This window comes from Telmatherina bonti (genome assembly GCF_933228915.1).
Source record: "Telmatherina bonti genome assembly, chromosome: 11".
In the NCBI taxonomy this organism is placed as follows: domain Eukaryota; kingdom Metazoa; phylum Chordata; class Actinopteri; order Atheriniformes; family Telmatherinidae; genus Telmatherina; species Telmatherina bonti.
Genome location: NC_136629.1, coordinates 13,623,181 through 13,636,471, shown reverse-complemented (window position 1 = coordinate 13,636,471; position 13,291 = coordinate 13,623,181).

The window sequence follows — 13,291 nt, the reverse complement described above, 5'->3', positions numbered from 1 at the left end:
TGACTTTAGAGGACCCTTCCAAATGAGACAAGACTTGGCATTACTGTGACTTATGTAGCCAACAAATCAGCACTCCGAAGTGCTTAGACCTTAAATTGAGATGTACCTAATGTCTAAAATTTCCAATAAAAGGTCAAATCTATACGCTCTGACTCCATGAAGCCGACATGTCATTACTCGTGCTGCTCATCTGTTCATTGGTTAACATTTTACAGCAAGACAAAGAGGCCAAAAGCTTGTCTACGACACCTTTCCTGATGAAAATATACAACGTCAAGTCTGCAAGTGGACTGATTTGAAGTAAGATAAAAGACATGATTTGAAAAATGTCGTTATTTCTGGCTTCTTCCGACAGGGTCCAGATGATGCTGGGCAGGAACAGCAGTGTGTAAATCAGCAGCACCACAACCAGAATGGCTACAATTCTTCGTTTTTCATCAGCAGGGACACTACGAGCTGCAGACAGGGCTTTACTGGTCCCAACCAGGAAGAAGATGAACAGAGGGAAGGGGAGTAAAAGGAACGCTGTAAATATGCTCTCTACAACCAGAAAATCAACTTTAAAGTAAAGAGGGATGATGTAAACAAGAGGAAGCATCCAGACCACGACACAAACAACCACAGAGTTCTTGATGTTTCTTCTGAATCTGAACCACAGCGGCTGAGTGATCATCAGATACCTGCAATGAAAGATGGACACAAAAATGCAGCTGTTGAAGAGCATCAGAAATATTCATTTAATGGTCAAACACATGCACACTTCATTGTGTATGTGCATAAATTCAGTAAATTCTCATTTACCTTTCCAGGGAGATGCACAGCATGAATCCAACACTGACCATCACACCAAAAAAGTAGAAGCAATAGATGTAGTGATTAAACACTCCTGCTTTCCATGCAGCCTGACAGCAGAGCTGAATGAGATCAGAAACCAGCAGGTTGATGATGTAGACTGGAACAATGGGATCTTTTCTGACCTGAATGAAAAAATTGGTAAATGTAAGGAAATAATCTTAAAATATTTTCTAAAATACCCCAAATATGTTTTCTTGTTCTATCCCCTTAATGAGTCACCACACAGCCATGGAGGAGGGGGTCGGCATGTCCCTGACATCCTTGGAGCTTTTTGGGGGTTTCATGCCCTTAATGGGGTTACCCAATGAACCAGGACAAGGAGGACTACTGAACACAGCGTTCCTTTACCCAGACACAGGTCATTGGTGGATTCTTATGGAGCCAGGTCCGGAAGACAGGGACAGAGGCAACTACATGGTGACCAGACCCATGATGCCTGTCACACCCAGCTGAGCAGCACAGGGTGGCATGGGACTCTGTAGCTACATTTCCATTAAAACTTCTCACAATATGCAAGCAATATTCAATATAAATAAAAACTTTGACAAAGTATAATTGTGATTTGCAGGTGTTTCCACTGAAAAGTGTTTAGCCCATGAAGCATACTTGTTGTAAGATCTTGTCCAACAAGACTCCACTTGAGGATGGAGACACAACATTTTGTTTTGGAGTAGTTATTATGGTTCTGCTACTGCTGTTTTCTTTTTCTTTTTTTTTTTGTAATTTTATTTAACTTGTCCTGTCCAGCATTAAAACAGCAGAACGATGGCCAGGCTTCTGTGTTGTGCTGAGCAAATTTTCTTTTTCAAGGGGAACTTTATGGCTATGAGGATCTCCTTGATAATATCTATTTTTAATTTGTTTTATTTGTAATAAGTCTTTTTTTTTTTTTTTTACAGCATTTGCAGGGTACTGTTGGACCTATTGGGAGAGGATAGAAAAGGGATGGAAGGAGAACAGAAATTGAAAAAAGGAAAGTAGATAGACAACCAAAGGCACCAGTGATACACCAAACAGAAAACACTGCAATCCAATCACAGATTCTGGACCATCTACTACACTTGTACAGAATTATAACAAAGAAAAAAAGTTTAGCTAAAAGCTAAGCTAAAAAGGTGGGTCTTGAGCCTGTTTTCAAAAACATCATTGGTCTCTGCAGCCATTAGGCTCTCTAGTAGGCTGTTCCAAAGTCAAGGGCCATAATAATGGCCACAAGCCTCACCACGTGTCTTTGTTTTGACCTTAGGAACAACTAAACGGCCACAAGGGCTCATATTTAAAAAACACAAGTCAGATAAATAAGAAGGCCCAAGATCATCAAGACATTTATAAACAACTAAAAGAATTTTTAAACTACTCAGTGGTTGAGTCTATTTTCCTGGTTAGCCTCGTCCCTTTTCACTAGTTCACCTGTGTCCATTTAGTTTATCTGTGTCACCTGTGTCTCATTGTGTTCTGTGTAGTTAAATTTTGCTGGTACATTGTTTTTGTCATTCTCCCTGTCTGAGTTTAGCCTTACAGTTATCCGTTCAGCTTATTAACATAATACTGCTTCCCTGTCTTCAGTCCCTGCATTTGGGTCCACACCACCACCACCACCACCATGCTGTGACATATGTAAAGGAGATCAAAACATTCTATTACCTCACAATATTTTAATTTATTTAGATAGATTAGAAATCCAATTTATCTTTCTAGTTATGTCTATTTATGTTTTATGTATGTTCCTGTCAAACAAGCATGAGTAGAATAAAGCAATACATTCAAATAAACAACCATAATAAAATAACCATGTTAATGGAAATACTAAACTCCTTGTAGACTGACATGGGAAAATGTACACTTTTGTTTTCTTGGCGAGGAAGCTGAGAAAGTAAAAACGGTGATGCAACCAGCATGCCAAGAAGTTTTTGCTGCTCGCTGTTTATACAACATGATCATTTTGATATCAATGCCATTGGTTTTTGTTTTTTTTTAAAGATTCTCTCTGTTCTAAAGGACAGAAATTTTAAAATTCTCATGATTTACTTTGATACTTTGCTTTTATTTGTATTATTATTACCAAAGTCTGTTTTAAAATAAAGGAAATATTGACATTAGAATGTGTTTTACCATTTCACAAATAAAAACACTTTAAAGTACAGAAAACTATCAAAATACATAATGACAAGCGAGACAAGCGATTGGCAGCTCGGTCCAAGCGCAAGATGCACAATGCTGCTATTTGTCGAGCCCATTAGTTGTTGATATGTTAAAAAATGAAGGTGCTAAATTCACAGATTTAGGTCTACATTAATGCTTTCATTTTGTCAGTGCTGGTAACAATGCCTAACTTATTTAATAAATGTAGCCAACATATTTTCACCAATATTTGGAGACCACTGACCCTATTGTATCATGCTGAGCTGAGACAAAGTTGATTCTTTCCAACAGAACACATCAAGAAAAAGAGTCATCACACTAAGGAAAAGTAAATGTGACACACCAGAGAATAAACTGCAGCAATGGCCACCAGAGTCAAAGGAAGTCCAGTACAGACGACGATCCATTCCACCCCATTCTTTATCTGGATGATGGTTTCACTGCTGCTTTGACTACTGTCGTAATCTGTCGTGTAGTTATAGTTTTCATTCCAGAATGAGTTGGTGAAATCTTCCATCCTTCAGTGGAAAACCGGCTGTTGAAGTGACATCAAGCTTTTTATCCTGCACACTTTACTACAAAACGCCATGTTTGAAATATTTGCATTAAAATGGAGGAAGGAAAAACATTTCAAAGCAAAATCATGAAAAACATTTGTTGTAGAAATTGAAATATTACTGATTAAAGTGCAGTTTTGTGCACTTCCAGTTAGTTTCCCTGTTTATAATTCATGTTTATGATTTTCCATTAATGTCTATACTGCTTTAGGTTCATAATATAACAGAGACTTCCTGAAGAAAAGGATAGTTTTAGTTTTCATGTTTTTACTCTAAATTTAATTACTCTAATTTACTATAAATTACCTTTATGTGTATAAAGTCATAGTTACCTTTTCACAGAAGGCTTTACTGTGTTGATATTCTGTCATTCACGTCCAAAGTCCACCTCAAATATGGGTTAGGAAATAGTTTCTGAACATCTATATCTGATTCTAAAAGGAAGTTTAAAAAAAAAAAAAGATGATTTTGCAAAGTTAACGTGGAAGACGAGGAAATCAGCAAGACTTTAGAAAAAATATAAACAAACAATGATCCGACCAGTAAATGGTTATTTTGAAATTCTTTCTAAGATATCTTTTATCAGTTAAGTTTAATTTTTGTTTATTCTTTTTCTCCTTTGCATTTTCTGCAATATTTTTACTCTCCGTTATGTTGCAACTACTGTATGTAAAACTCAGGGTCAACGTAACGGAACTGCCCCCTTGTGAAAAAAAGAGAGCTAGCAGACATACAGGTCTTATCATTGCTGGTGTTGTAATGATTTGGTTTTTGCTGTGCCTTGGTTTCGGGTTTCCTGTTTTATTTTGTAGTTTTTCCTGTTTGGTTCTCTTGTTTGTTTTTTAGCTTTTTTGATTTCCTGTTCATTTAGTTCACCTGGTCTTGTTTTAGTTCATTCAGTACACCTGTTTCTTGTTTGGTTCCCCAGTGCATTTAAACCCCTCAGTTTCAGTTTTTGGTTGTGGGATCATTTAGTTAGTTCTTTGGTTTACTTGTTAGTCTCCTGGGTTCCTCCCGTGGAAAATAAATCTGTCTCCAACCTACATCTCTGTTCCCTCGTCTCTGCATTTGGGTCTACACCTTCACCATCCCCACCGCCTGCTGCGACAGGTGTCCTGTCATCATGTTGATCTTATAGAAGTTTTTCTTATGATGGAGATGCAGCTGACCTGCAAGAATTAGAGACTATTATTGTTTAATTATGAAGAATTGGTAACATTAAAGTAAATGTGGCTGAATGTTTACTGCTAATAAACTTTTGAGTGCATCTGCTCAAAAGCAAGAAAAAATCATGCAAGCTTTAAAGTAATTTCAGAAAAAATCTTTTAGAAGTAAAACTAAAACAAAACAAACAGTAATATAGCTATGACCAGTTGTTTAGTGCACAAGTTAACTCATTAAAAAAAAACAGATGCTGTGTCCAAATGTGACCATTTTCCCTACATAGTGCCCCAGATTGTGGTCACATCATTTTGTACAGGTGTCCGAATGTCCAGAGAGAAAAAGCAGTGTACTCAAAATTACCCACAATGCACCTTGAAAAGTACTGATCATTGATGGTCATTAGATGGGTCAATATAGACCAATGCATTGCAGGCAGGAGCTCAGGATGGTGCAAGGAGGCAAGCAAATCAAGGAGCGAGAGATGACCTAAAAATGTAGGTATTTAATTAATCATATTCAGTATTTGAGTGGTGTCAATGAAATGAAATAAAAATAAACTTGTGATGAGAAGGTTTTCTGCCCTTCTGACCCATAAAAATACTGACAATCGTGTTTAGATTGTTAGCTTTCCGTGCATCTGCTAGACATTCATGACACTTTGTAACACTGATAATTAACTGCTTGTGAGGAAATATGTTATAGTTAGGCATAGTTACACATGTACCAGTGTGTGATTTATTTCGTTTTGTGACCTTCAAGGGACAGATAAGGACGTGGAGAAATTGGTAAAATCCAGTCGTGGAGATCTACCATCCTGCAACCTTTAGATGCAACCCCTCTCCAGCACAGCTGAGTCAAAGAGCTGAATTCCTCTTCTGCATGTCATTCAGCTCTGCAGAGGTCTGCTAACGAGCAGGATCGTAGATCTCGAGGACAGGACTTGGGCACCCCTGGTCTACATTGTCTAAAGGAGAACAAAGTGACAGAACACCAAAATAGTCTTTGCTTCTTATAAAGGATGGAACGTGCTTTATAGCTGACATTGCCCTTAAAGACAGCAGTCTATATAAATCAAGACACATGAATCTGCAGGTTTCCTCCCTTTTAAATGTGCTGCTTCTTTTCTAATTTTAGCTTCATCAAAAGCAGAAGTCTTCACTTAATGAAAGGTAGTTTTCTTCTTTATCACACTGAAATTTCTTTTAATGTGAAGTGCAATACAATTAAAGTTCTTCATGTTATTATTAAAAGAATGACAGTTGTAGGTGTCTGTTCATTGTTCCTCTTTGTTAATGCTCACCGCAGGATTTGCATTGTTTAAAAAAAAAAAAAAAAAAAAAAAAAAAAGGCCAACTTTGCAGCAGAAATAAACATGTTTACAGCCTGGTTGAAAAATCCATTTTTGGTTAAATAGGTCACGTTTACCTTCATGATAACTGTGGGGGGAGTGAATCATCCTAACTCTCCAGTTTAAAAGTAATTTAATCTCAAAATTCAGCATATTGAGTGGCGTGTCCTTTTCATTGACAGGTACCCAATCTCCCACTTTAAGTCAGAAGAACGTAGATCAACCGGTTAGCCGGTTAACGTGACTTAGCTTTAGCCTGCTTACCTCCGTTAGCTATTTAGCTCTTGTTATCTCTGTGTTACCTCGGTTAGCTCTTAGCTACAGGCAACTCAGAGTTTGCTCGATGTTGTTCATCCTCCACTTCGCTCTCAGCCCCCCTCTCAGCTCCACCTCTTTGCCCATATTTGAATTTTCCAGACAGACGACATGCATGCTCCTGCCAATTTGGTGATGGTAGGAACCGCCCACCAAGCTTCAATTCAACTCTTCAGAAACCTATGGGTGACGTCACAGAGGCTCCATCCTTCTTTATATACAGTCTATGGTCATACTACAGAGTATATATTAAGGTTATGATGATGAGGAGGAGGAGAACAAGTGCTCCACTGTATGTACGTGTAGTATTTAATATGTTTATAAGTAAATATAAATACTTAAGGCTGCACGGTGGCGCAGTGGTTAGCACTGTGGCCTCACAGCAAGAAGGTCGCTGGTTCAATCCTTGGCTGGTTTGGTCAGTGGCGTCAGTGGCCTTTCTGTGTGGAGTTTGCATGTTCTCCCCGTGTATGCGTGGGTTCTCTCCAGGTACTCCAGCTTCCTCCCACCATCCAAAGACATGCATGTTAGGTTAATTGGTCACTCTAAAATTGCCCCTAGGAGTGAGTGTGAGCATGAGTGTGGTTGTTTGTCTCTCTGTGTGTGGCCCTGCGATGGACTGGCGAGCTGTCCAGGGTGTACCCTGCCTGTTGCCCAAAGCCGGCTGGGATAGGCTCCAGCTTCCCCGCGACCCTGAATTGGAATAAGCGGTTCGGAAAATGAATGAATGAATGAATGAATAAATACTTAAAAAAAAAAATACCCCTATGAGTTCAAAAGAGAAATTAGTCCCTAAGATCAAGTCACATGATTTCAGTGGTTTATTTAAGTTGGTAAGGATGCTGCAGAGGTGAAGAGGGGCATTAAATATTGGTTTAAATGTAATATGAACTGAATAGAAATAATAAACAGTGGCATAATAATCATCATAAAAAAAAAATCAATCAATATTCTCATATTTTAGATTAATGTGCAGTTGTGGCCTTATTGAGTCATTTTACTGGTAAATTCAGTTTATTCTTTAACCCCCCCAACTATTGAACATGAATTTTGCTGGTTATATCACATCTGCTCCATATCTGAATAATTCACATTGTCACTTAACAAAAACATTTCTTTGCTCCTCTGATTTCTCTTTGAACTGGGCAAATGCAGATTTTGTTTGGTTTTTATAAATTTTTCTTTTTTTTTTTTTTTTTTAATTTTTTTTTTTTTAATTGATTTTATACCTGCAATAGATTTTCAATCAACATCAGTTGTTTTAATTGTGCTCCACAGATCAAGATGATGGTCACTCTGTAACATTTTTAGAGATTACTTTGATAATGTTGTTTCCTACATGTAACTAAACATAGGATCATGTTTCAGAAGAAATACAAAGTTAGAAACTAATTGCTGCATTCTCCCGAAAACTGAAACATGTTTGTTAAAATGAGAAAAAAGCACATCCTAAAAACAGATTTGAAAAATTCTGTTTACAGACGCATCCTGTAGGAGTCATAATCTGTCTGTGGTTTTACAGTTTCAGGTTTTCAGTTTCTTCTTTAAGATAAACCCACAAGAAGTGCTCGGTTTGCCAGTCGTGTTTATAAAGGAAACAAATCCTGCAGGAACTCTGGACTTTTCTAAAGTGACCTGATCTATTAGAACAGAAAAATTTTAAATCATCTCATGTGAGGTGCAAGAGCGGTAAAAACATTTAAAAATAGCATTTCATTTTACAATTTCTGTTTAAGATGTGAAATTTCTTGGGGAAAACAAACTTAAATTTAAGCTTGTGCTAACTTTGGTACAATGCATGAAATTCAGATATTTAGGTTTGAAAATGAATGTTATCACTTTGTGTAATATTTACTAAATTAACATGTATAATATGATTCATTCATTATTTATCCGAATTGCTTAGTCCAATTGAGGGTTGAGGAGCAACTGAAGCCTATCCCAGCAATCATTGGGCGAAAGGCAGGGTACACCCTGGACAGGTCACCAGTCCATTGCAGAGCAAACGCAAAGAGACAAACAACCATTCACGCTGACACTCACTGCTATTGACAATTTAAAGCAACCTTTCAAGCTAACATGCATGTCTTTGAACGGTGGCAGGAAGCTGGAGAGAACCCATGCATACATGGAGAGAGCATGCAAACTCCACACATGAAGGTCACCGTCTTATATTTCTGTCAGAGCTTTTACTTTGTTTCTTTCCAAACAAATAAACTAGGATTTGTCACAGAAAGAGAAGGAACCGAAGGAACTGTTTAATGGTCAGGTTTCAACTGTTTATTTAAATATGGCTTATAGACCAAGTAGATGGAAGTCCGGAGATCTCAACAGTATCTAGGAATGCAGGCCAGATCCAGAGATAAGGAGGATCCAGGCTGAGCAGGTTGGTCTCAGGTAGTCACATACACCTAGCAGAGGCAACGATCCAGCAAAGAATGAGTATTTCCCAGGGGGTTTTAAAGCAAGCTCAAAGCAGAGTAGATTGATCTCAGCTATGCTGGCTGGTTGCAGGACATGCCTCCTGTGAACACACAAGCCATACACACCCACACAGAAACCATGACACTATTAGATTCTGGAGGGCTGATGTGAATGCATCCTTGGTTTTACATTTTGCTTTTAGTTTTGTTGACCTGAGATCAGTCAGCTAGTTCCTCCCACCCCAGTTCTAGATGTGTGTGGGTTTTGGCCTCACTGAGACTTCGGCCATATCTGTAACCTCTTTCTAACCAGCTATAGACCTGTTTCTAACCAGCTATAGACCTGTTTCTAACCAGCTATAGACCTGTTTCTAACCAGCTATAGACCTGTTTCTAAGCAGCAATAGACCTGTCTCTAAGCAGCAATAGACCTGTCTCTAACCAGCAATAGACCTTTTTCTAACCATCTTTAGACATGTTTATAAAACATATCACAGAATACATATGTGATATTTTCAGAGAATATAAACCAAACAGAGCTCTTAGATCCAAAGACTCGGGCCAACTAGACCAGAGTCCAGAGCAGAGGTCATCTCAGTGTCCTGGCTAGATTCCAGACCAGACTGCAGACTAGATTCTACGCCACAGACCAGACTAGAGTGCAGGCCAGAGACCAGACTAGATTCCAGACCACAGAGACAGAGCTTTGTGCCTGTGGTATGTCGAATCAGAGATACACAGAGATACACTGACGTTGCGGTAACATATTGTGTCATTTCCTGTTTCCCTAGCTTCTGTTTAGCTACTCCTCCGCCTCCTTTAGTGATAACGGTAGGTGTATTAAGTGTAGCAGCTTGGCAGCTTTGGAGGCGAGGCTCTGTGAGTTAGAAGCCCAGCTCTGCACTCAGTTAGGGAAGCAGTTAGTCAGCAAGCCCCCGTTAGCCAGTGCGGAGCTACCAGCCAGGGCAGCAAGCCCACCTAGCCATCCCTCAGCAGTTTCAGCACAGCTGGGAGCCGAGGCGGGCTGGACGACGGTCAGTTGGAAGCGTAGCCCCAAACCAAAACCCACCGACCTGTTCACGTTTCGAACAGATTTTCCCCACTAGGCGACATACCTGCTGAGGCAGAAACCCTGATTATAGGTAGTTCCATGGGCAGAAACGTAGCACTAGAGACACCGGGGATCATAGTCAAATGCATTCCTGGGGCCAGAGCGGGCGACGTTGAATCGTATTTGAAACTGCTGGCTAAGGCTAAACGTAAATACCGTAAGATTGTAATTCACGTCGGCGGTAACGACACCCGGTTACGCCAGTTGGAGGTCACTAAAATTAATATTGCTTCGTTGTGTTACTTTTCCAAGAGCATGTCGGACTCCGTAGTTTTGTCAGGTCCCTTGCCAAATTTAATCAGCGATGACATGTTTAGCCGCATGTCATCCTTCAACCGCTGGTTGTCTAGGTGGTGTCCCGATAACAACGTGGGTTTTATAGATAATTGGAGCGCTTTTTGGGGAAAGCCTGGTCTTATTAGGAGAGATGGCATCCATCCCACGTTGGAAGGAGCCGTTCCCTTATCTAGCAATATGGACTCTTTTATTAGTCAGCTAAATGACAACTCAGGGTTGGGACCAGGAGGCAGAATTGTAGTCCTACACACTCTTCTGCAGCTTCCCACCAAACCCCATTCCGACTTGATACAACTTCCCAGCACTAAGAAATAAACAACACAAAAACACTTTTGGGGTTAATCGTGAAAACCTCATAAAAATAAAAACAATGGATCTAATAAAATCTGAAAATGAGACAATAAAGTGTGGCCTACTGAATATTAGATCCCTCCCAAATAAGTCTTTATTAGTCAATGACTTGATAGGTGATCACCATATTAATTTATTCTGTCTTATGGAAACCTGGTTACAGCAAGAGGATTATGTTAGTATTAATGAAGCTACGCCAGCTAACTATTTAAACTTTCACATTCCTAGAACTACAGGCAGAGGAGGAGGTGTTGCAGCTATCTTTAAGTCAGAATTATTAACAAGTCCTAAGCTCAAAACTAACTATAAATCCTTTGAATTCCTGACATTAAATTTATCTAATCCAAAATGGAATTCAGAGAAACCGCTCCTTTTAGCATTAGTGTATCGCCCACCTGGACCTTACTCCGAGTTTCTGACCGAATTCGCTGATCTCTTGTCTGAGTTAGTGCTGACTACTGATAAGGTCATTGTACTAGGTGATTTTAATATTCATGTTGACGATGAAAATGATAGTTTAAACATTTCCTTTAGCTCTATTCTAAACTCAATTGGGTTTTCAACTAATGTCAATGGAGCCACTCACTCTCATGGCCATACTCTTGATCTTGTTCTAACATATGGTATTGAGATTGATAAGCTCAAAGTATTTCCTCAAAACCCTGTCTTGTCTGATCACTTCTTATTAACCTTTGAATTCACTTCATTTGATTACTCACTGACCAAAAATAAATTCTACTAAAGTAGATGTTTATCAGACAATATTATTACAAAATTTAAACAATCAATTTTTCCCCTCTACCATGTGTTAGCATTACTGAGAGTCCCCCTTTAAGCCTTACTCCTGCTCAGATTGATCAACATGTTGATACTATAACAGTTTCAATGCGTACAACCTTGGATAATGTTGCTCCCTTAAAGAAGAAGAAATTGGGTAGAATTATGAAGGCTCTCTGGTTTAATTCCCAGCTTCGAGCTCTAAAACAGGCGTCAACGCATTTGGAAAGCAAATGGCGATCATCAGGATTGGAGGAGTCTCACTTAACCTGGAAAGAAAGTTTAATTGTATTAAAAAAATAAGCCTTACGTACGGCAAGAACAGCTTATTATTCATCATTGATAGAGGAAAACAAAAACAACCCTCGGTTTCTTTTCAGCACTGTAGCCAGGCTTACAAGGAGTCAGAGCGCTGTTGAGCCATGTATTCCTTTCTCACTTAGCTGTGATGATTTCATGTATTTTTTCAAGAATAAAAATGATACTATTAGAGATCAAATCCACAATATCCTTCCTTCTACTTATAATGTTGAGCTTGTTGTGGTCTCCGAAGCATCCTTAGAACCAGGATCTGACTTGTGTCTAAAAAATAGTTTAGACACAAGAAATAGTTTCCGTCCTGTCCAAACCTCTGAATTAACTAAAATAATAGCTTCATCTAAACCATCCACCTGTATCTTAGACCCTCTCCCAACGAGCCTCTTTAAGGACATTTTCCCTTTAATTGATACATCACTACTAAATCTTATCAATATGTCTTTAGTGACAGGATATGTACCGCAATCATTTAGAACTGCTGTAATCAAGCCTTTACTTAAAAAGCAATCTCTGGATCCAGAAGTGATAGCAAATTATAGACCTATATCTAATCTCCCGTTTATGTCCAAAATTCTGGAGAAAATAGTTTCAGCTCAGCTACATGCCCACCTGAGCAGAAATAATTTATGCGAGGAGTTTCAGTCAGGATTTAGAGCTCATCATAGCACTGAGACAGCATTGGTGAAAGTTACTAATGACCTTCTTATGGCATCAGGCAAAGGATTTCTGTCCGTACTTATCTTGCTTGATCTTAGTACTGCATTTGATACAGTCGATCATAACATTCTGTTACAGAGACTAGAACAGGTGGTTGGAATTACAGGTACAGCGTTAAGCTGGTTTAAATCATATTTATCTGATAGACTTCAGTTCGTTCATGTAAATGATAAGTCCTCCTCACAAACTACAGTAAGTCATGGAGTTCCTCAAGGTTCTGTATTTGGACCAATACTCTTCACACTATATATGCTCCCTTTAGGCAAATGTTTTAGACAATATGGAATAAACTTTCATTGCTATGCAGATGATACTCAGATATAGTTATCCTTTAAACAAGATGAAAAAAATCAGCCTGATAGGCTACAAAATTGTCTCATAGACATAAAGACTTGGATGTCTAAAATCTTTCTCCTTTTAAACTCAGATAAGACTGAAGTAATTCTCTTTGGATCTGAAAAACTTAGAGCTAAATTTTCCAATTTTGTAATGAACCTGGATAGCATTAGTTTAGTTTCCAGTGCTACAGTGAGAAACCTTGGAGTTATATTTGACTCTGACCTGTCCTTTGGCCCACATATTAAGCAGGTTACTAAAACAACCTTCTTTCATTTTCATAATATAGCCAAAATTAGGGACATTCTGTCTGAGTGATGCAGAAAAACTGGTTCATGTTACTTCAAGACTAGATTACTGTAACTCTCTATTACTGGGCTGTCCTAAATATGCCCTGAAAACCCTTCAGCTGATCATGAATTCTGCAACCAGAGTCCTGACCAGAACCAGCAGGAGAGATCATATTTCTCCAGTTTTAGCCTCTCTCATTGGCTGCCTGTTGAATCTAGAATAGAATTTAAAATCCTTCTCCTTACATATAAAGCTCTCCCCAACCAAGCACCACTATATATCAAAGACC